Source organism: Ursus maritimus, unplaced genomic scaffold (assembly GCF_017311325.1).
Source record: "Ursus maritimus isolate PB19 unplaced genomic scaffold, ASM1731132v1 scaffold_27, whole genome shotgun sequence".
Lineage (NCBI taxonomy): Eukaryota > Metazoa > Chordata > Mammalia > Carnivora > Ursidae > Ursus > Ursus maritimus.
In genome coordinates, this window is record NW_024425230.1 from 29,640,702 (window position 1) to 29,664,460 (window position 23,759).

Here is a 23,759-nt window from a genome sequence, read left to right on the forward strand (position 1 = left end):
AAGAGGACGAATGAGGAAGAGGACGAATATCAATCTTATCATGAGAAAGCTATGTTCTGATGGAAATGGAGAGACGCTGGGCAGGGAATCAAGCAGGAAGACTTCGAACACTAATAGACCACTGTCTCTGGTGGGTGGTGTGTGTGTGTGTCTGTGTGTGTGTGTGTGTGTGTGTGTGAGAGAGAGAGAGAGAGAGAGAGAAAGAGAGAGATACAGACTGACAGAGACAGGAAGAGAGAATATCCCACAACCCTACAAGGAGCCAGGTTATGGCAGCTGGCAGTGGCAAGAGCCAAGCTTCTGGGGGGAGAAAGGGAGAGATTCAACTAGTGTTTCCTGACCCAAGAAGGCTACCTTGGGCCTTTTTACTGGGATTTGGAAAAAGAAAAAAAAAAGGCACAACCAGACCACGCCTCCAAGATCTTAGGAGCCAGCACTGCATTCCTTAGAGCGGTACCTCCCCAGAGACAGGAGCGCCTGACTTTAAAAGCAATTAAGTATCTAGGCTATTTTAGGATTACTCCTTGACCACCTGGAATATCTTATTAAAGCACAGCTCAGATGTCCAAAGCAATTTTAGTTCCCATTCCTCACTCCTCCCCAAGGCGAGAATTAACCCTTTCCTTCAGACTGAAAGTACAGAGGCTAAGCTTCCAACTCTTCACGTGGGCTCCCCATATTCTGAAACCTCTAAGAAACCGTCCTGTCCTTAGAACACCATCACACATACCGACAACCCTTACAGAGATTCTTGAGTGTTCTCTGAAAACACAGAACAGTAATGTGTTTCCTTTCCGTCTACTCTATAATTTAATAGATTCTGAACCCCAAGGTCAAGGATCTGGGCAAATTCCTGGGGCCTGAATCTCAAAGTAGTCATTAGCAAAAGAACTAGACTTCAAAGGAGCTGATCTCAAACTCATGAATACTATTTAATTGCTTTGAAATATAAAATGTAACCCAAGTATTTGGGCTGAATACTGCTGTGGTTACTATTGTTATTTTTTAAATAAGCAACCCATAAATTACCTTCTCTTTGGCTAGACCTCGGTCTACTGCAGGTATCACCTATACCACACTGTGACTGTCTACTGCTGGCCAGGTTGATGATGCTGTAATATTAGAAGTCCAATTCCCAGATCTTGGTAGGAAGAAAAGGAAAACAGCTCTGCCCTCCCACCACTTTTAACCAATTCCAGGAGGTAATGAGACATGCACAAGGGGTAATGCGCAGGATTATAGGAGAACCCTAAGGGACGACTGAAGCCCCAGGAAGTAAAACAGATATTGTTATAAACAACACTGTTGGACTACAAAACCCTCCTGATAAGATCAGGATTACTGCTCTTAGCTAAATCGCTCAGGCCTTGGAAGCACCAGAGTTATAATTATCAGATGCACACCTTCCGCTGTCAGGTAACTTTAGCAGGAACCAGAAAGCCCCTCCCCACGTCTTACTAGCAGCAAAGATCAATTCAAACTCGGTGGCTTGGAAAAAGAGCTAAGGGACACTTTTCTGATTAAGCAGTAGAAAGGAGCAAGTGTGGGGGAGGGGACAGGACAGCAGTCCTACCTTCCCAGCTAGGCACACAATCCCTCCAGGCCATAACCAAGAAGACCGCCCAGAAATGGGGTGTTCCGACAAAGGGAGGAAGAAAAACTAAAGTGCAGTATTGGTGATGGGGCTACCCCTCTGCCAAAGAGTGAACTGGCTGGGCCAGCCAAGTCTAAGTCTCAGCCACAGAGCAAATCCCAGCTCCTGCTCCCAGCAGAATTCCAGTAGGCAGCCTCAACTCCCACAATGGCCGCTGCCATCCATTTACACCACAAAGCTCTGAGAACCAGCGGTGGAGAGCTGAGAACACCTCATCTGACAGAGGGGAAACTGAGATCTGAAGAGGTTGGGAAATTGCTAAAGTCATTGCTCCAGAAACTTTTTTCATGAAACTTCACGGAACTTTTTTTTTCAAGCTACATTTTTTTTTTTTTTTTAAGATTTTATTTGACAGAGAGAGGGAGATAGCCAGCGAGAGAGGGAACACAAGCAGGGGGAGTGGGAGAGGAAGAAACAGGCTCCCAGCAGAGCAAGGAGCCCAATGCGGGGCTCGATCCCAAGACTCTGGGATCACGCCCTGAGCTGAAGGCAGACGCTTAACGACTAAGCCACCCAGGTGCCCTGCAAGCTACATTTTTTAAAAAGAATTATTTTTGAGAGAGACAGAGAGAGAAGGAGCTAGTGTGTGTGGGGGGGAGGAGCAGAGGGAGAGGGAAAGGGAGAAAGAATCTCAAGCGGGGTCCTGCCTGAGCCCGACGTGGCTTGATCCCCAAGATCATGGGCCCCGAAATCAAGACCTGAGCTGAAACCAAGAGTTGGACACTTAACCAACTGTGCCACTCAGGTGCCCCACATAAGTACATTAAAAAAAAAAAAAAGATTTTATTTTTAACTAATCTCTATACCCAACATGTGGCTCAACTCACAACCCAGAGATAGAGTTGCACACTCCATCGACTGAGCCAGCCTGGTGCCCCCAAGCTACATAATTTAAATGTATAGGAAGAACACATTTTTTGAAAATGCTGTGATGAATTACTTTGTAAAGTAAAATATATATATTTCATTTCAAGTTTGGTATTCCACAGAGCAGATTTCCTCACACAGAAAACAGCTGCAGTCTGTATTTAAAAGTCAGCCCCTTTTGCAATTCTGAGAGCTTCTCCCAAGGTTTCTCCCAACCCTAGAACCCCATCCCAGGGGTGGCACCATGGTGCGTGTGTCTGATGCCCACTGCCCTGTGCTGCCTGTCACCTCTCCCAGGCTGCGCTCCCTCATACACGGTGACTTACAGCTCCGTGAGGGCAGTGCACCGGCTCAGGGACCGGCAATGGCAGGGGCTCAAATGACTGTCAGTACCCAAAGAACAAGCCGCGGGCATCAACTCAGGAGGATCACCGCAGGCTGCGGCGAACTGGGGGGAAAGCAAATACTTAAAGGAAGGTGGGCTTTGAGTTCTAAAAATACTGATCTATTAAAGGGACCTAGAAGGCAACAGAAACCATTTCTTAAAGACAGCAGTTTAATTTTAAGGTTCAAAAGGGTAACAGAAGAGTGTACATTGGGGCACCTGGGTGGCTCAGCCGTTAAGCGTCTGCCTTTGGCTCAGGGCGTGATCCCAGTGTTCTGGGATCGAGCCCCACATCAGGCTCTTCCGCTATGAGCCTGCTTCTTCCTCTCCCACTCCCCCTGCTTGTGTTCCCTCTCTCGCGGGCTGTCTCTCTCTCTGTCAAATAAATAAATGAAATCTTAAAAAGAAAAAAAAAAGTGTACATTAAAAAAAAAAGAGCCCATCATGCATATTCAATTTTACGAATTAATCGAACTTTGAAAAATGATAAGATTCAATGATAACAAGGGTTGGGGGAGTGGGATCTCCCATCTTCCCATAATGGAAATGTAAAACTGGTATGGCCTTTCCAGAAAGTTACTTGCCTTAAGATGCCCATCACAATAAAAACAGCAACAGAACAACAGATAATAACTGAGTACTTACTACATGCCAGACCCTGTTCCAGTATTTCACGTGTATTAAACATTTAAACCTCAGTACAGTTCTGAGGGGTTACTATAAAGACCCCCATTTTTCAGACAAGAAAACCAAAGCACAAGGAAGGCATGAGGAAACACCTGGCAGAAGGCTGCAAAACAACCAGAGGAGGTGAGAATCAAATGAACCCCTGCTTGTAACTGCTTCACTGTCCCAGTCTCCTCCTGATCTCATAATCTGTCCTATGAATTACCCTAAGGAAATGACTAGAAATACAGGAGAGATTTATAATAGCAAAAAATTAGAAATAGCCCAGCTACGTGACATTAAGGCAACAGACAACACGTGAAGGTGCTGTCTGCGGGACAGAACACTGCTCAGCCAGTCACAGATAGCCTCGCTTTTATAAAACAGCCAATCCCTACTTCACATCCTTCCCATGAAGATCTACATTTAAAAATATAATCATAGGGGCGCCTGGGTAGCGCAGTCGTTAAGCGTCTGCCTTTGGCTCAGGGCGTGATCCCGGCGTTCCGGGATCGAGCCCCACATCGGGTTCCTCTGCTGGGAGCCTGCTTCTTCCTCTCCCACTCCCCTGCTGTGTTCCCTCTCTCGCTGGCTGTCTCTCTGTCACATAAATAAATAAAATCTTAAAAAAAAAAAAAAAGATTAATCAGTGAGTTAATCAACAAAAAAACAAAAAAATATATATATAATCATAAAATTATAATAATATATATATCTATAATCCTGGGGAGAGGGGGGCCTTTTTAAATATGAGAAAAACCATAAAGGGAAAGATCAATTGATTTCACCACATCAAAATTTAAACTCCTACCTGATGAAAGAATTACAACATGAAAGACCAGCAACTGTGAAAAATACTTAGAACATAAAGACAAGAGCCTACGCACAAGAGCTATTACAGCTCAGTAAAACAAAAGGAACAGAAGAGAAAAATGGGTAAAGGCAACAAAAGACAACAAACCCAAACTCATGGAATATAGCAAAAGCAGGACTAAGAGGGAAGTTTATACAGCAATAAACACCTACATTAAAATGGAAGATGTCAAACAATCTAACTCTACACATCAAAGAACTAGAAAAAGGAGAACAAACTAAGCCCAAAGTTAGCTGAAGGAAGGAAATAATCAAGATTAGAGCAGAAATAAGTAAGGCAGGCACTAGAAAAACAGTTGGTTTTTTTTTTTAAAGGTAACAAAATTGTCAAACCTTTGGCTAAACTAAGAAAAAAAAAGAGAAGACCTAAATTTATTTAAATTCAGAGATGAAAGAAAGATGTTACAATGGATGCATAAGAGGCTGCTCTGAACAATTATTTGGAAACAAACTGGAAAATTTAGGGGGAATGGATAAATTCTTAGAAACTTACCACCTCCCAAGACTGAATCATGAAGAAACAGAAAATCTGAACAGACCTATAACTAGTAAGAAGACTGAATCAGAATCCAAAACCTTCCAACAAAGAAAAGCCTGGAATCAGATGGCTTCACAAGTAAATTCTACCAAACATTTAAAGAAGAATTAACATCCAATCCTTCCCAAACTCTTCTAAAGACTTAAAAAGGAAGGAATACTTCCAAATTCATTTTATGAGCTCAGCATTACCCTGATAAACAAAGCCAGAAAAAGACACTACAAGAAAATTATCTGATGAATACAGATGCAAAAGCCTTCATAAAACACTGGCAAACCACAATCAACACCACGTTAAAAGGATCGTATATCGTGACTAAATGGGATTCATGCCGTGGGATGCAAGGATGATTCAACACACAAAAATCAATGGGATATACCACATTAACAGCCGGAAGGATAAAAATCACATGATTATCTCAATAGATGCAGGAAAAACATTTGACAAAATTTAACATCCTTTCATGACAAAGATACTCAATAAACTAGGAACAGAAGTAACTTGCAAAAACCTCAACATTTTAAAGGCCATGAATGAAAAGCCCACACCTAACACCATATCAATGGTGAAAACCTAAAGGCTTTTCCTCTAAGGTCAGGAACAAGGCAAGGATGCCTACTCTTACCATTTCTATTCAACACAGTACTAGAAGTCCTAGCTGGAGCAATTAGGCAAGAAAAAGAAATAAATAAAAAGAAATAAAAAGCATGTACACTGGAAAGGAAGAAGTAAAATTATCTCTATTTGCAGATGATATAATCTCATATGTAAAAACTCTAAAGATTCCACACACACACACACACACACACACACACACACACACAAACCATTAGAACTAAGAAGTGAATTCTGGGAAGTTGCAGGATACAAAATCAACAAACAAAAATCAGTTATGTCTCCATACACTAACAATGAACAATACAAGAAGGAAATTAAGAAAAACAATCCCATAGTCCATAGCATCAAACAAATAAAATACTCAGGAATAAACCTAACCAAGGAGGTGAAAGACCTGTGTACTAAAAGCTATAAAATACTGCTGAAAGAAATTAAAGAAGATACAGAAAAATGGAAAGACATCCCATGGTCATGGATGGGAAGACTTAATATTGTTAGAATGTCCATATTACCCAAAGAGATGTATAGGTTCAGTCAACCCCCACCAAAATAGAAAAAACAATTCTAGAATTCATATGGAACCAAAAAGGACCCTGAATAGCTGAATCAATCTTGAGAAAGAACAAAGCTGAGGACTCATACTTCCTGGTATCAAAACATATCACAAAACTACAGTGATCAAAACAGGATGGTGTTGGCATAAAGACAGATATTATAGACCAAGGGAACAGAACAGAGTCCAGAAATAACCCACACACATATGATCGAATGATCTTTGACAGAGTACCAAGAATACACAATGGGGAAAGTCGATAGTCTCTTCAACAAATGGTGCTGGGAAAACTGAATATCTACATGCAGAGAATGAAAATGGACCCTTAGCTTATACCATACATAAAAGACTTAAACATAACACCTGAAACGATAAAGTTCCTGGAAGAAAATATAGGATGAAAGCTTTGTGACATTAGTCTTGGCAATGATTTCCTGGCTAGGACACAGGCAACAACAGTAAAAACAGACAAATGGGACTGCAACAAAATAAAGAGCTTTTGCACAGCTAAAGGAACAATCAACAGAGCAAGAGGCAACATACAGAATGGAAGAAAATATTTGCAAATCATATATCTAATGAGGGTTAACATTCAAAGATGTAAGAAACTCCTATAGGGGTGCCTGGTGGCTTGTCTGGTTAAGCATCTAACTCTTTTTTTTTTTTTTTTAAGATTTATTTATTTATTTATTTATTTATTTATTTGACAGAGACAGCCAGCGAGAGAGGGAACACAGCAGGGGGAGTGGGAGAGGAAGAAGCAGGCTCCCAGCGGAGGAGCCCGATGTGGGACTCAATCTCCCGGAACGCCAGGATCACGCCCTGAGCCGAAGGCAGACGCTTTAACAACTGCGCTACCCATGTGCCCCAAGCATCCAACTCTTGCTTTTGGTTCAGGTCCTGATCTTGGGGTCATGAGATGGAGCCCCAAGTTGGGCTCCACGCTGAGCAGGGAGTCTGCTTCTCTCCCTCTTCCTCACCTTCTGCACCTCCCCCCACCCCTCCTCAAATAAATAAACCTTAAAAAACAAAAACAAACTCCTACAACTTATGGCAAAAAACCCCCAAATAACCTGATTACAAAGGGGGCAAAGACTTGAATAAATACTTCTCCAAAGAAGACATACAAATCACCAACAGACACATGAAAAGATGCTCAGTAACACTCATCGTTAGGGAAATGCAAATCAAAACCAATAAGATAACACCTCACATATGTTAGGATGGCCATTATAAAAACAAACAGAAAATAACAAGTATTGGAAAGGATGTGGAAAAACTGGAATCTTTGTGGAATGTAAAATGGTATAGCCAATACAGAGAACAGTATGGAGATTGCTGAAAAAATTAAAAACAGACCTACTATACAGTAATCCTAGTTCTGGATATTTATCCAAAAGAATCAGGATCTTTTTTTTTTTTTTTTTAAGATTTTATTTATTTGACAGAGAGAGGGAGAGTAGAAGCAGGGGGAGCAGCAGTGGGAGGGGGAGAAGCAGGCTCCCCACTGAGCAGGGAGCCCGATGCCAGGCTCCATCCCAGAACCCTGGGATCATGACCTGAGCTGAAGGTAGATGCTTAACCACTGAGCCACCCAGGTACCCCAAGAATCAGGATCTTGAAGAGGTATCTGCACCCTCATGCTCACTGCAGCATGGCTCCCAATAATCAAGATACAGAATCAACCTAAGTGTTCACTGACAGATGAATGAATAACGAAAATGTGGTATTACAGAAATAAACTCATGCTTATATGGTCAATTAATCTATAACAAAGGAGGAAAGCATATACAATGGGGAAAAGACAGTCTCTTCAATAAATGGTGTTGGGAAAACTAGACAGCTACATGCAAAAGAATGAAGCTGAACCACTTCCTCATACCATACACAAAAATAAACTCAAAATGGATTAGAGACCTAAATGTGAGACCTCCAACCATAAAAATCCTACAAGAAAACAGGCAGTAATTTATTTCACATTGGCCTTAGCAACATTTTTCTAGATATGTCTCAATAGGCAAGGGAAACAAAAGCAAACATAAACTACTGGGGTTACACCAAAATAAACTTTTGCACAGCAAAGGAAACCATCAACGGAAGACCACCTACTGAATTGAAGAAGATATTTGCAAATGATATATTCGATAAGGAATATCCAAAATATATAAGAACTTATATAATTCAACACCCAAAAAACCCCCAAATAGTCTGATTTGAAAATGGGCAGAGGACCTGAATACACATTTTTCCAAAGACATATAGATGGGCCAACAGACACATGAAAAGATGCTCCACATTACTAATCATCAGGGAAATGCAAATCAAAACCACAATGAGATATAACCTAACACCTGTTAAAATGGCTAGAATCAAAAAGACAAGGGGCACCTGGCTGGCTCAGTCAATGGAACATGTGACTCTTAATCTCAGGTTGTGAGTTCAAGCTCCATGTTGCGTGTAGAGATTACCTAAAAATAAAAATCTTAAGAAAAAAATAAAAAGACAGGGGCGCCTGGGTGGTTCAGCCATTAAGCGTCTACCTTCAGCTGAGGTCATGATTCTGGGGTCCTGGGAATCAAGCCCCGCATCGGGCTCCCTGTTCGGCGGGAAGCCTACTTCTCCCTCTCACACTTCCCTTGCTTGTGTTCCCTCTCTCGCTGTCTCTCTCTGTCAAATAAATAAAGAAAATCTTAAAAAAAACAAAACAAGGGGCGCCTGGGTGGCTCAGTCGTTAAGCATCTGCCTTCGGCTCAGGGCGTGATCCCAGAGTCCTGGGATTGAGCCCCACATCAGGCTCCTCCGCTGGGAGCCTGCTTCTTTCTCTCCCACTCCCCCTGCTTGTGTTCCCTCTCTCGCTGGCTGTCTCACTCTCTGTCAAATAAATAAATAAAATCTTTTAAAAAAAAAAGGATAAGAAATAACAAGTGTTGGTGAGACAGTCGAGAAAAAGTAACCCTGCTGCACTGCTTCTGGGAATGTAAACTGGTATAGCCACATTAGTAAAGAGGTTCCTTGAAAAATTAAAGACAGAAATACCATATGATCTAGTAAGTCCACTATTGGGTGTTTACCCAAAGAAAATGAAAACACTAATTCGCAAAGATATGTGCACTCCTATATTTACTGCAGTATTATTCATTATTTACAAGAGCCAAGATATGGAAGCAACCTAAGGGTCCACTGATAGATGAATGGATAAAGAAAATGTGGTGTACACACACACACACACACACACACACACACACACGACTATCATTCATCCATAAAAAAGAATAAGATCCTGCAATTTGCAGCACGGGTAGACCTAGATGGTATGATGCTAAGGTGCAGTATGGGGAATCTAGTCGATGATGCTGTAACAGTGTTGCATGGTGACAGATGGTAGCTACACTTGTGGGGAGCACAGCATACAGTAGAGACTCAGGCAATCACTATATAGTACACCTGAAACTAATGTAACATTGTGTGTCAACTCTACTCAGCTGCAGAATACTACTGAGTCATTAAAAAGAAGAAAATCCTGCAGGATGTGATAACATCGATGAACCTGGAGAGCATGATATTGTAAATCCTTCAAAAAAAGTTAAATAAATGTAACGAAAGTGAACTAAGCTAGTCATAGAAGGACAGATACTGCATGATTCCACTTACATAACGTATCTAAAGTAGTCATACTCATTAAAGCAGAAAGGGGAATGGTGGTCTCCAGGGGCTGGCGGGGTAGGGAGATGGGGAGTGGCGGTTCAACAGGTTTAAGTTTCCATCATGCAAGATGAAAGAGCTCTAGAGATCTTCTGTACAGCACTGTGTTTATAGATAATATGTACTGCACACTTAAAATTTTGTTAGGAGGGTAATCTCATGGTTTTTTATAATTAAAAAAAAAAAAGAAAAATGGACAAAGGCCACAAGCAGGTAAAAAAGGCAAACAGGAAAAGATAATAATATACACATACCCTGTGATACAACAAACTCAATCTCTAGGATAACCTCACCGTGTATCACAGAAACGCAGACACAAGGGTAGAGGGTTATACAGCATCTACACAGATAGTTTAATTTACACTAAACAACACACATACACACTCTCTTCTCTAACACATTCTATAACTACACAGTTAAGTAGGTAAATATATAGGAAAAGCCCTAGAAGCCAATTCATGCCAACTGCAGCCTCCTGTTGGACAGGGTGGGGTGAGATGGAAGGGACAGAGTAGGCAACAGTACACTGTATTTTTTTGAACTATAAAATTTTTTAAAAGATTTTATTTATTTATTTGAGAGCTCATGCGAGAGAAGGAGGGTCAGAGGGAGAAACAGGCTCCCCACTGCGCAGGGAGCCCAATGTGGGGCCCAATCCCAGGACCCTGGGATCATGACCTGAGCCAAAGGCAGACGCTTAAGTGAATGAGCCACCCAGGCGCCCCTAAACTATAAATTTTTATTCTGTATCTTCCTATGTGGTTTTAATTTTCCTGAGCATCTATTCATATTACTTGTATAATTCTGAGATAAATGCTTACAAAAATATTAATAAGTCAATATGAACACACAGGGAAAGACAGCTGTAACACTGAGTAAAATAGTACCTTACAGAATAATGTGTAGAGTTCTATTTTTTTAAAAAAACAAGCAAAATCTATTTGTAAAGAAGAAAGTTTTGAAAAGATATAGAGTACCAAGTGTTAACAATGACCAACTGAAAGTCAGGCTTTTCCTTTATACATTTCTATATTTCTAAAATTATTTAAGTTAATATAACTTCTGTAATATGTATTTTAAAAAATTAAACATTTAAAATAATCCTTTACAATGAATTTTAATGATAAAATTACTCACGGTCTACTAGGTGATGAAAGTTGGGCATGAAATTATATATAAAATGCCTATCACAGGCATTTTTTTTTAAGATTTATAAATTTATTTGAAAGAGAGAGAGTGCGCAAGTGCATGCTGTGATGAGGGGCAGGGGGACAGACAGAATCTCAAGCAGACTCCCTGCTGAGCTCAGAGTCCTCACCTGGGGCTTGATCCCAGGACCTCAGATAGTGACTGGAGCAGAAACCAAGAGTCTGATGTTCAATCCACTGAGCCACCCAGGTGCCCCTATAGGCATTTTTTTTTTTTTTTAAACACAAAGGAAATACAGTTGACTCCTGAACAACACCAGGGTTAGGAATGAGGGAAGCCGACCGTGCGTGCAGTGGAGAATCTGAGTGTAACTTTTGATTCCCCAAAAATTTAACTACCACTATTGACGAGAAGTCTTACTGATAACATATAGTTGATTAACACATATTCTTTGTTATATGCTGTATTTTTACAGAAAACTGAGCTAAAAAATAGAAACTGTTATTAAGAAAATCATAGGAAGAGAAAACATATCCGCAGTACTGTACTATATTTACAAGAAAAAATACACATATAAATGGACCCATCCAGTTCAAACCCATGTTGCTCAAGGGTCAACTCTGCACAGGAAAATGTTTACAGTTATATCTAAGTTATGTGGTTATGGTGAATATATTTTTGCCCTTACAAACGTTTATATTTTCTGTGTTTTCTAAAATGAGTCTGAATTACTCTGACAATGAGAAAAAATAAATCAAAGTTACTTTTAGAGTAATGTGAGCACTAAAAAAAGATTATCTTTGCCCCGCTCTATCTGGAATGGAGTGAGAGGGAGCATGGGAGGAGGCACCTGGGTTAATAGCCCAGCTTCCCAACTGTGAGACTATAAACAGCACAATTCTTTCCTCATCTGTAAACTAAACACATAAAGGGTGATAATTCAGGGCCTGCCTCATACACCTCAATGAAATAAGAAAAGTAACTGGCAATAGGTATTAAAATCAAAACCAAAAACAAAACAAAACAAAAAAAAACCAGCAAACAAAACCACGACTGACTGATATGGAGGAAGTCTACTGCTCCCCTCCCTCTCCAAAGAAAACCTCACTCAGAAATGCTAGATAAAATTCAGCACTCCACACTTCTTACGCATATAGCTAAGCTTGAAACCAAGAGAGAAAGCACAGTCCACAGTGCCAGAAACAAAAACGAATCAACCAGCAGCGAGCAGGTGCCAAAGCTGTAGGATGTAGTTCTTGACATCTAAGGGCTGAGGACCTCGGATTTAATCCCAAGGGAGAGGAGCCCAGGCTGCAGGGCCCCTGCATGCCAGGACCCAGCACTGAGATAAACGCATAAAGCCAGCAGCCAGGAAGGATGACACATTCACCCCCCATTAACTAGGGCTTAAAAAACTGCCCACTGGCCTGAAAAGAAGTAAGGAACCATGCCGTTTACCATGGCCCTCATGGAAAAATTGGGTCCATAAGAGATGGAAGTCCAGGTTCTCACCAGGCACAGAATGAATTTGGAGACTCCAAATTCACATCACCCCAAAACAATGACAACTAGCTAAACTTGAAGGGTCCCCGCGGAGGAGCAAACAAAACTCCCCTTAGGAATGCTTCCGTAATCTAGCACATGGGACTCCCATGGAACCAAATCCCAACTCAAAATGAGCTTACACTGGGAAAACAAACACACCACAAGAGGGAAGAGTAACATGAAACAAGAACCTGTACTCCCAGAATGAGATAATAAGAGAATCATCTAAAAGCATCTCTAAAATAAGCATGTTTAAAGAATGGCAGAATGTTGGTAATTGTTGAAAGCTGGGTAAAGGACACAGGCAGTTCATTACCATTCTCTCTTTTGTATGCTGGAAATTTCTATAATAAAAAGTTCTAAATATAGTTTTTAAAAAGTTAAAGATGTTCAAAGAGCTTAAAGGAAGGAATGGAAACCAACTGGTAAAAACAGGCAGATTTTTAAAAAGTCAAAAAAAGTACAGAAATTAAACACACTATTAAGATAAACAATTTTTTACATTATTAAGTAGAATAGACAGAGCTGAAGAGAGAATTCAAAGTTGGGAAATAGAACGTGAAAATATTCCAGAATGCAGGAGAATGACATAAAGAGATAAGGCTGTAAAAGACACAGAGAAAAATATCAAGGGGAAAAAAAAAAAAGAGCAGCCAAGGGAAAAAAGAACTCAGATCAGGTTGCAGGAACAGAACAAGGCCCAAGTGGAATAAATAAAAATAAGTCCAAACCTAGAATGCTGAAGTGCAACTGCAAAATAACAGACACAAAAAGAAAAACCTTAAAAGCCGCAAGAGAGAAAAAGGATTAACAAAGATGACAGTTAGACTGACAACAGACTTCTCAACAGCAAAACAGCTGCTAGGAGAGAGTGGAATCATATCAAAGTGTTAAGAAAAATCAGGGTCTACTTAAAAAAAGCGTGGCGGGGGGTGGTGTGCCTGGGTGGCTCAGTCAGTTGGGTGTCTGACTCTTGATCTAGGCTCAGGTCTTGATCTCAGAGTTAGTTGTGAGTTCAAGTCTTGTGTTGAGCTCCACACTAGGTGTGGAGCCTACTTTAAAAAAAAAAAAAAAAGGAAAAGAAAAAGAAAAAGAAAAATCAGGGTCAATCTAGAATTAAAAGCTATGATCAATCACACAAGAGTAATGGCAAAATAAAGATATAAATTAAAAAAACTTTTTTCAGACATACCAAGACTAAATTTACTATATACAAATCTCTGCTAAAAGAGTTGGTAAAAAGTATAAAGAAGACCAAGCCTAAAGGGAGAGAGTGGGCTGTAAGAAGTCATGGAGAGCAAAGAAATGGATAAACCTGTTGGGAAGTCCAAACTCACCATTAGCATCAGGGGAAAAAGCTAATTTGGGGGAGAGGTTAGAACAAACCAGAACTAAAATACTGGCCACAATAAACCGGAAGATGGGAGTGGAGCAGAAGTTAAAACTAGAATCTCTAAGGTCCTAATATTGTTTAAGAGTAGTATAAAAAGTCAAGAATGCAAGGTAAAATCTAAATGAAACCAAGAAAAGAATAGAAACAGAAATATAACTTTTTTTTTAAAGAGATTTTATTTATTTATTTGACAGAGAGAGAGACAGCCAGCGAGAGAGAGAACACAAGCAGGGGGAGCAGGAGAGGAAGAAGCAGGCTCCAAGGGGAGGAGCCTGATGTGGGGCTCAATCCCAGAACACCAGGATCACGCCCTGAGCCGAAGGCAGACGCCTAACGACTGAGCCACCCAGGCGCCCCCAGAAATATAACTTCTAAACCAGTAGAGGAGACAAAGACTGAATAAAAACAAACAAACAAACAAAAACTCAATCAAATGAACAAAAGATAGGAGAGGACAAAACAAGAAGCAAAGAGAACCCTCGGTCAAACTGAATATCCAAAGCTAGAGGGCAGAAATAGACCCACATGTACCACCGATCCTAATAACTACATGGATTAAATTAATCTAATAAAAAGGCAGAGATCACAGGTCTTTTACATGTGGTCTTAAGATGTAAAGACTGGAACGTGTAAGAAAAAAAATGTCCTAACACTCATCAAAAGAAAGCAGGTCCTACCTGGAATACTTTAATTCACCTCTCTTTGAAACTGATTACACAAAACTTAGTAAGGATAAGGAAGATTTGAATAACACAACTAATAATAAGCTTGATCCAACAGACAGATACACAACCTCACATCTATCAAAAGGAAAATTTACATTCTTTCCGAGCACAAATGGAGAATTTATAGAAACTGATCATACATAAGGCCAAAGGACATTGTAACAAATTCCAGAAAATTATTATCACACAGCTCTCTAACCACAATGGTTAGAGCTTAACTATAAAGCTATTAATTACTATATTTTACAAGCCCACATATTTGGAAACTAAAAAACATTTTGGACAACCCATGGATTAAAGAAGCAATGACAACTGAAATAATGAAATGTTTAGTACTAACCAATGGAAACGTTACCAACATTTGTGGGACACAGCAAAAGTGTGACCTTGAGAGAAATCTACAGCTTCAAATGCATTTATTAGCAAGAATTTCGGAAGATATATAAACATACAACTAAATAGGCTTAAAAAATAGACACACAGTACAAGTAAAATTCAGAAAATCTAAATAAGATCAGTGGATAATAACATCGTCAATATCCAAAATTGTGATATCATACTACGGTTTTATAAAGTGTTACCACTGGGGGCGCCGGGGTGCCTCAGTCCCTTAAGCGTCTGACTCAAGGTCTTGGGATCAAGCCCTGAGTTGGGCTCCTGCTCAGCAGGGGAGTCTGTTTCTCCCTCTCCCTCTGCCACTCCCCCTGCTTGTGCTCTCTTTCTCTCTCTCAAATAAATAAGTAAAATATTAAATAAATAAATAATAAATAAAAAATAAATAAAAATAAATTTTCCTTTTACTGTTGGGGGAAACTGGGCAAAGTGTACAGGGATCTCTCTAAATTATTCTTTTTATAACAGCTTGTGAATCTACAATTATCTCAACGATAATTTCAATTAAAAAAAAAAAGGCCAGAATACCAAACATTACTACCACCAAATGCTGGAAAGGATGTGGAACCCTCAATTATTGTTGGTGGGAATGCAAAATGATACAGGCACTTTGGAAGACAGATCAGCAGTTTCCTACAAAACTAATCATACTCCTAACATACAATCCAGCAGTCGTGTTCCTTGGTAGTCACCCAAATGAGCTGAAAACTTATGTCTACACAAAAACCTATACACAGATTTTTATAGCAGCTTTATTCATACTGCCAAAGCAACCAAGATGTCCTTCAAAAGGTGAACAGATAAATAAACTGTGGTATATCCAGACAATGGAATATTATTCAATGCTATAAAGAAATGAGCTATCAAGCCATGAAAAGACATGGAGGAATCTTAAATGTGTATTATTAAGTGAATGAAGCCAACCTGAAAAGGCTATGTACTACATGATTCCAACTATATGATTCTAAAGATAAAACTATGGAGACAATAAAAAAAAAAAAAAATCAGGGGTTGCCAGGGGTTGAAGGGGAAGGAGGGATGAATAGGCGGAGCACAAAGGATTTTTAGGGCAGTGAACCTACTCTGTACGATACTACAATAGTGGATATATGCCATTATGTGTCAAAAGCCACAGAACATACAACACCAAGAGTGAACCCTAAGATAAACTATAGACTCCGGGTGATAATGATGTCTCAGTGCAGGGTCACCAACTGCAACAGATGTACCACTCCAGTGGGGGATTCTGACAGCGGGAGAGGTGCGCATAGGCTGAGGCAGGGGCGGTGTGGGAAATCAAAGTACCTTCTGCTCAGTTTTGCTGTGAACCTAAGACTGCTCTAAAAAAAATGAAATGGAGCTATTTGCATTAAAAAGCAGAAACAGAGGGGCGCCTGGGTGGCACAGCGGTTAAGCGTCTGCCTTCGGCTCAGGGCGTGATCCCGGAGTTCTGGGATCGAGCCCCACGTCAGGCTCTTCCGCTATGAGTCTGCTTCTTCCTCTCCCACTCCCCCTGCTTGTGTTCCCTCTCTCGCTGGCTGTCTCTCTCTCGAATAAATAAATAAAATCTAAAAAAAAAAAAAAAAAAAGCAGAAACAGAAACAGGGCCAAGTAAAAGACAGTGGAAGACACAAATACTTATTCAGCACCTATGATCGGCCATTACTCCACTGGGCACTGGTATACAATAAGCAAGGCAGAGATGGTCCCTGTTCTCTTAGAGCTTATCATCTCTCTAGTATAGGAATCAGATACCAAACCAACCAACCACGGAAATATAAAAGGATAATGTTCAATGACAGCATATAACCTGATCTACACTAAAGGTGAGACATTGCCTCTGAGGAAGTGAGGTTTAAGGTGAGAACTGAGGGCTGGGCAGATTTAGCCTAGAGGAGTGTTCTAGGCAGGACTAGCATATGAAAAGGCCAGGGTGATCGAGTGATAGGTCAGGAGATTCACAAAACTGAGGCTGACAAACAGGCAGGGATCAGATTATGCAGATCCTGGCTTTTACAATTAGAGCAACTGACATCATACTTGGATGGCATTAAAGGAGTGACATCATCTGATTTGTTTTTTAGAAGATCATTCTAGCTACTGTGTAGAGAATGGATTAGAATGGGGGAGGGAAGACAGAGACACGTGTTGATAGCTCCAGCAGTAGGTGGGTAGCCTGGATTAGGTAGGTGATAGTGGAGAAGGAGAGAAGGGGCAGAATTCTAGACGTTTAGACGGGAGAATTGATAAGGCTTGGTGATGACTGGACATCACCAGATAGAGTGACAGAGTAGGAGGTATGAGAGATAGTCAACGCTAAGGTTTCTGATATGAATCACCAAATGGAGAGAAACGTTCTTCACAGAGAAGGAAAAATAAAAGAGGAAGTAATTGTAGGGGACTAGGTTGGAAATCAAGAGTTCAGGTTTATATGTGTTAAACTTGAGATGCCAGTAAAATATCTGAGTGTAAATGTCAAGAAGGTAGTTGGGAACACAGCAATTGAGCTCAGAATGGAAACACGGGCTCAAATGATGCACACTGATGTCAATGGCTTGTGGACAGTATTTAAAATCCTGAGACTGAGAGAAATTGCCCGGTGGGATATAGAGAAGAGGGTTTAAGACTAGGCCTTGGGGAACTTGGGGTTTTATGGTCAGACAGAAGAGAAAGAGAATGGAAAATAAGCCAACAGAGGGGGTACGGAAAGCAAAGGAAGAGAATATTCCAAGGAGAGTGGTCTACTGTATTTGATACCACTGAGAAATCAAGTGAGGTGAGGGTAGGCTGGGCTTAGCAAAATGGTGGTCGCTGGGAGGCCTCACCGAGAGAGTTCCAGGAACACGGAAGAGTCAGGTCTAGACTGAAGTGCACTGAGGAGTGAGCTGGAGGTGACAAAGTGGAGGTAGGAGTGCGAACAGTGCCTCTGAAAGGCTCTGCTGCGGGGACAGGAGACAATGAGAACTAAGCTGGAAGGAGATATATACCCAAGGGAAAGTTTTTAAAAAATGACTCCTTATTCCCTTGCAACAAATGAACCAGTCCAATTTATTGATTAAAGGAGTTTTTTGTTGTTGTTTTTAAATCTGGGAGACAGCAGAACACATATGAATGTGGAAAAAGCTTCCCAAGCCAGTGGGTCCAAAGAGTCAGGGAAATAGGCCTTTCTCTGATGGAGGAAGTTCCTGAAAATGAGGAGGGGGACTGGGATCTCAGATGTGTGTGGTGGGATCAATGTTTGGTAAGAAGGATAAGGACCTCATTTAAGTCATGACCATGTATTTATAACAATTCAGTGTAAATATGGGGCGCCTGGGTGGCTCAGTCAGTGAAGCATCTGCCTTCAGCTCAGGTCGCGATCTCAGGGTCCTGGGATGCAGTTCCACATTGGGCTCCCTGCTCAGTGGGGAGTCTGCTTCTCCCTCTGCTTCTCCCCTGGCTCATGCTCTCTCTCTCTCAAATAAATAATAAATACAATTTAAAAAAAATTCAATGTAAATAAAGCTTAGTTCTACCTAAAGAAGAAACATGCACATACCCCTATTTTAACATGGAAAGAAGCAGCTTCAAAAGTACAATGATTTCTCATTCAGAGAAAATAAAAGATTTTTTTAAAAGTGACGACTAAATAAAAAGCGCAATGGTTTCAGCTCACATAATCCTGAAATGTTTCGGAGAACTCCAGAATAAGAGAGTTTGGTCACAGCTCTGGGAAACTTGAAAAGGAATTGTTTCAGAGCAGTATCTAGGATTTATGGAGCATCTTGACCTATAAAAGTAGTAAAGACTGAAGAATTACAGCTTCGGAAAGTATTTCGGTGCTAATGCCAACCTGACCCAACCTCTGTATGATGGTATAAATTTACAAAGATCTTTCACATCATATTCTTCTTTCACCTTTGTAACAACTTTACAATCACTCCCTGAGCACGGTGGGAGAGGATTTCCATCCTCTGGGATACATGTATGTATGGCTTCAGTGTGGTAGGTTAGGAGACCTGTCCCAAGTACTAGAGCGAGCAAGCAGTGCAGCTAGGATCTAAATCTGCATCTTCTGGCTCCAAAACCAATGTTGATTTAATAATTAAATCTGTTACTAATTAACACGTTTGCTGAGTATTTATGCCTTAACCTTTTGGGGTTAACGTCTAAAAGGGCAACCAAGCTGTCTCACAAATCACCACAGACATCTTAGACATCATGGAATACTAGGCTGGAAGCACCACGGGTCAAGCCAAATGAGAGAGCACAAGTTCTAGGTCGCAACCCTCTCCTAAGTGACAGTTTGGTCACCCAAGTGACTATGGGGAAAGACATGAACTCAATAGAGATATTGAAAGTAGATGTGACGAAAACTCAAGGTTGCCAAACTCTTCAGCGACCAAGACAGAAACACAAAGAAACACAGTCTAGGGCAGCGTCGATGAAAGCACGGCATACGTTCTTTCTCTAATTACACAATGTAAAGCAGGGTTTCTCAACATAGCACTACTGACATTTTGGACCAGGTAATTCTTTGTTGTGGGGGCCTGGCCTGTGCAGGACAGGATGTTTACCAGTAGAGTCTCTACTCACTACCTGCCAGGAGGACATCTCCCCCATCTCAGTCTCCCCAACCACACATGTCTCCTGACACTGCCAAACAACATCTGGGAGCAGGGTGGGGGGAGATCAACCTCCATTTAGAACCACTGATCGGATTCCACTGTGACGGCAGAAGCTGAGGGCATGTGAGACAGACTTACAAAGAAAAGTGAGGAAAGCTTATGACCTTATTTGTATTCAGGCAATACTTCGCACAATCTTTACAAAAAGGCTCAAATGTGCCAAAGACATGCAGTATGTGCCTAGTCCAAGGCCTAGTCCAAGAAACGGCACCTTACTACTTAGAGGAACTCTTGGTAATAGATTCCAGAGACCAAGCAGTCAGCCATCCTTCCTCCTTCCCACACTCAGTAACCGAGGTGACTGCCCAAGTATGCAAAAAATCAAACACACACATCGTGGCTCCCCCGTGCCTATCAGGTCATTGCTCATCTTTCTGTTTTCTGGGAGGGAGTCTACACACTTCTGGAAACCTGGCTCCACTGACAGGCTCAAGACAGACAAAGCCTGTATTGCCTGTACTACCCCCCAGGAGGCCAGAAGACCACCCCTAATAGGCCAGCAACACCCCCCGCTCGGTTGTATGCTGACAGGGCTCTACTGATCTCCCTCGAGAGAAGGGACACTCAGCTCTTTGTCTGTTGCCTTGTTTTACAATTATTTACTCTGCCCATGGAAATCTGATGGGCTTTAGAATGCCTGGCTCAATGGCATTATCCATCTTCCTATCACGCTGGTGTCAGAGAATACTATACTCTAACGATCCGGGCCTTAAGAATCAATTATTTTCTAAGAGTTTCTTTAAAGAGAAGCCATAAAATTATTTTGACTTCACATGTTCTAAGAAAGGGATTACAAAACAAAAGATAATCTGTGGGGTCCTTAAGCTTTTCAAATTTTGCTTTTTGGTTGGCAGATGCCTGCCAACCTGTACCCCCCAAAGTCTAACAAAATGTTTTTTGAGTATTCCTATTGGTTTACCAAGCTATGCTAGCTACGCTGTAGACAAAATTAACGTTTTTACCTTGGTATGTTAATGTCTGAAACAAAACCTTGTTTTAAAATATCAGCAGTGTAGGGTTGTCTGGGTAGCTCAGTCGGTTAAGCATCTGCCTTTGGCTCAGGTTGTGATCCCGGGGTCTTGGGATCAAGCTCCACATGGGGCTCCCTGCTCAGCGGGGAGTCTGCTTCTCCCTCTGCCCCACACTCGTGCTCCTTCTCTCTCTCTCTCTCAAACAAATAAATAAAAATCTTTAAAAATAAAAGGGAAAAAAATAAATAAAAATAAAAGGGAAAAAAAGAATAAAATATCTGCAGCATAACTAAGACGGGGCAGCTGGGCTTCAGCTGACTTAGGACAGAGTGAAATTCCTGCAAGCAAGCCAAGACCCAATGTCCCTTGAGGTCTCCACAAGGTCTCTGCTTAGACTGTGAGTTCCTTAGTCCATGGAGCTCAGGCCTGGCCCAAAGAAGCCTCTGTAAAAGTCTGTTGTATAAAAGAACAAAATGGACACCGCAACGCATGGACAGTGAGACCGTTTTGTATTACCCGCAGAAGATCTCTGTAGCTGTTGCTGGAGCAAGGGATACTCCACTTCTGCTCTCTACAAGCTAACTGCATATGAAACAAAAGACTGTGAACAATAAAAAAGCTAGTTTCATGGTCTGTAATGGTTTCTACAGGCTCTCCCCAAGGATATTTTTTCAGTCCCACTTCATAAGCACAACTTAAAAAAAAAAAAGGTTTTTTAATCCTTAAGCATGTTATTTCCTCCTTTATTTTTATTATTTAGGATTTTGTTCATTTACTTGCGAGCGAGAGAGAGAGAAAGCAAGAGAGCACCAGCAGGGGGGAAGGGAGAGGAAGAGGAGGAGGCAGACTTCCCACTGATCAAGGAGCATGATGTGGGGCTCAAACCCCCGACCCTGGCATCATGACCTGAGCCGAAGGCAGATGCTTAACCAACTGAGCCACCTGGACAGCCCTTATTTAGTCCTTTAAAGGCAGGATCAGACAAAGGAGGAGGGCACAGACCAAAGCAATTTTGTAAAATTAAATTCAAAAGGAAAAGGAGGTGGGCATCTGAGGTTTCAAAGTCATTGTAACAATGACCCCCTAACCCAGTTCTCGATCTCCAAATCCAAGGGGAAGGGGAATTTAGGGTGTGAGATGAGGTCTCAGCGCCACTGGTATTTATAACACATTCTGGCAGGTGCTCCGCCTGGCAGTCTATAATTAGTGAGTATGCCTCAGAAACTTAAAATGAGCTCAAAGGGTTTCAGAAACCAACAGCCAGCCCCTGAGCAATGAACTGTGTAGTCATGGGGCCGCCGCGCCCGAACACGGCGCTGGGTGCCTGACACTGTGCACCCGAGTGTGCACGCACACGCCGCTTCTCAAGAGTCTTTTTTCAAAGCTCTAATGGCTTGACCTCAACACCTGCTGCACTTCCTGAAGACAGACAGGCTCTGGAGCTCCACTTGTTCCTCGCACGCGGCTGCACTTTCTAGGAACGACCGCACACACGCAGAGGCTGGCCAGCTGCCAAGGCGGGGGCAGCCCAGCCGCCTCGGGCCTGAACTTTCCCAGTGCTGTCAGGGCGGGATCCCGCCACGAGCTGACTCAGCGGCCGGCATGGAACTCTGCCAGCCACAAGGCAGCGCGGGGGCTGCAGGCAGCTCACAGATGTTTTGCTAAATGAAAGCAATCAGCCGGGAGGCGGGTCTGGGCTGGCGGCCAGGCTGCCGCTGTCGTGGAAGCTGGGACTCTCTGATCCAAGTCCCAGCTCAGCCACTACCGCCGGCGATCTGAGGGAAAACCCCGGTGCGCCTCGGCATCTTTTGCCTGCTTCCGAGCCTGTCCGTGGGGCCGCAGCAGAGGATGGCGCTCTGTGCACGAAAGAGCCCCCCGGAGCACTACTCCCCGCCGCGCGCTAGCTCGGTCAAACCTCACACCGTCCTTGGGAGGCATGCTTTGCCATTTTCACTTCACAGATGAAAGACCCAGGCTCAGAGAGACTGAGAGCCCTCCGAAAGATCACAAGGATAATAAATGGAAGAGATGGGAATTGAACCCCACTTTGCTGGCTCTGGAATCCACGGCAAACACTGCTGTGCTAAAACTCTGATCAACTTCACAGGGCTCCTTTACACAAAGCTGATTTTTCAGGTTCCAAAGGACCTTTCTTAGATGACTTCTCAGTTGCCCTGTGAAAACCCACAGCTCTTCACGACGGATTTCCAAAGAGCACCACTGGGCCACTGAAGAGCATGTACTTATGCGGAGTACCCAGATACTACCAGCTTTGTCACAAACTCCCTATCTAAGCATCAATGAGTCACTTAACCTGGAACAACCCGTCGCTGCAGGTCCGAAAGAGAAGAGCAATTAGAAGCCAAAGGCTTGGTGAAGAAGACAGATTCCTTATGCTCCACCCCAAGATAATTCTTTAAGACCCTAGAATCTGTTTTTTTTTTTTTTTTAAAGCTCCTGAGATGCTCACCCATGCTCGAAAATCACTTAAGCTTGCCTTGGCTAAACTGGGAATTTTGAGGTCTACCCTTTCCTGTTTCAAAGGGGTTTGTGTAAGGGTGAATGAAATCATGTCTGCAATGCTCTTTGTTGGAAAACACACACAACGCAAGCGCTTCTTGTCAGCTATACTTAACTGCAAGACAACAAAACTGTCCTTAAAGAGCATGATCCTGGTTTAGCCTGGAGGTAAGGAAGGGTCTTAGGCAAGAATGTTCTTTTAACCAAAAGAACTGTAATTAGAGTCACACATTGCATTTTTAGATATCCCTCCTAACACTGCTGCAACCCCATCCTTCCTTCAAAAAAAAAAAAAAAAAAAAAAAGATTGTACTGACATTCTTTCACATCCCACGGGAAACAATCTATATTAGGAGTAACTTGTACATTTCATTGCTGTAGTCAAGAAAACAAGTTAAGTATAGGGAAAAAAAAATTCAAAGTCTATTCACAGCTAGGCTGTTGGGTCACAGAGGTGGGGTGAGAAGGCACAGACTGGCAGAGATCCTGGCCCTGGGACGACTCCTCTCGGCCAGCCTTTAGGAAGAACAAATGACACAC

The 23,759-nt window shown here is 41.9% G+C and overlaps 1 protein-coding gene across 2 annotated transcripts in view; it reads right to left on the minus strand.

Annotated features, from left to right (window-relative positions):
* The window catches only part of ARID3B (AT-rich interaction domain 3B), a 55,271-nt gene that overhangs the window by 26,702 nt on the left and 4,810 nt on the right, over positions 1–23,759 (minus strand). The gene's annotated exons all lie outside the window — the stretch shown is intronic.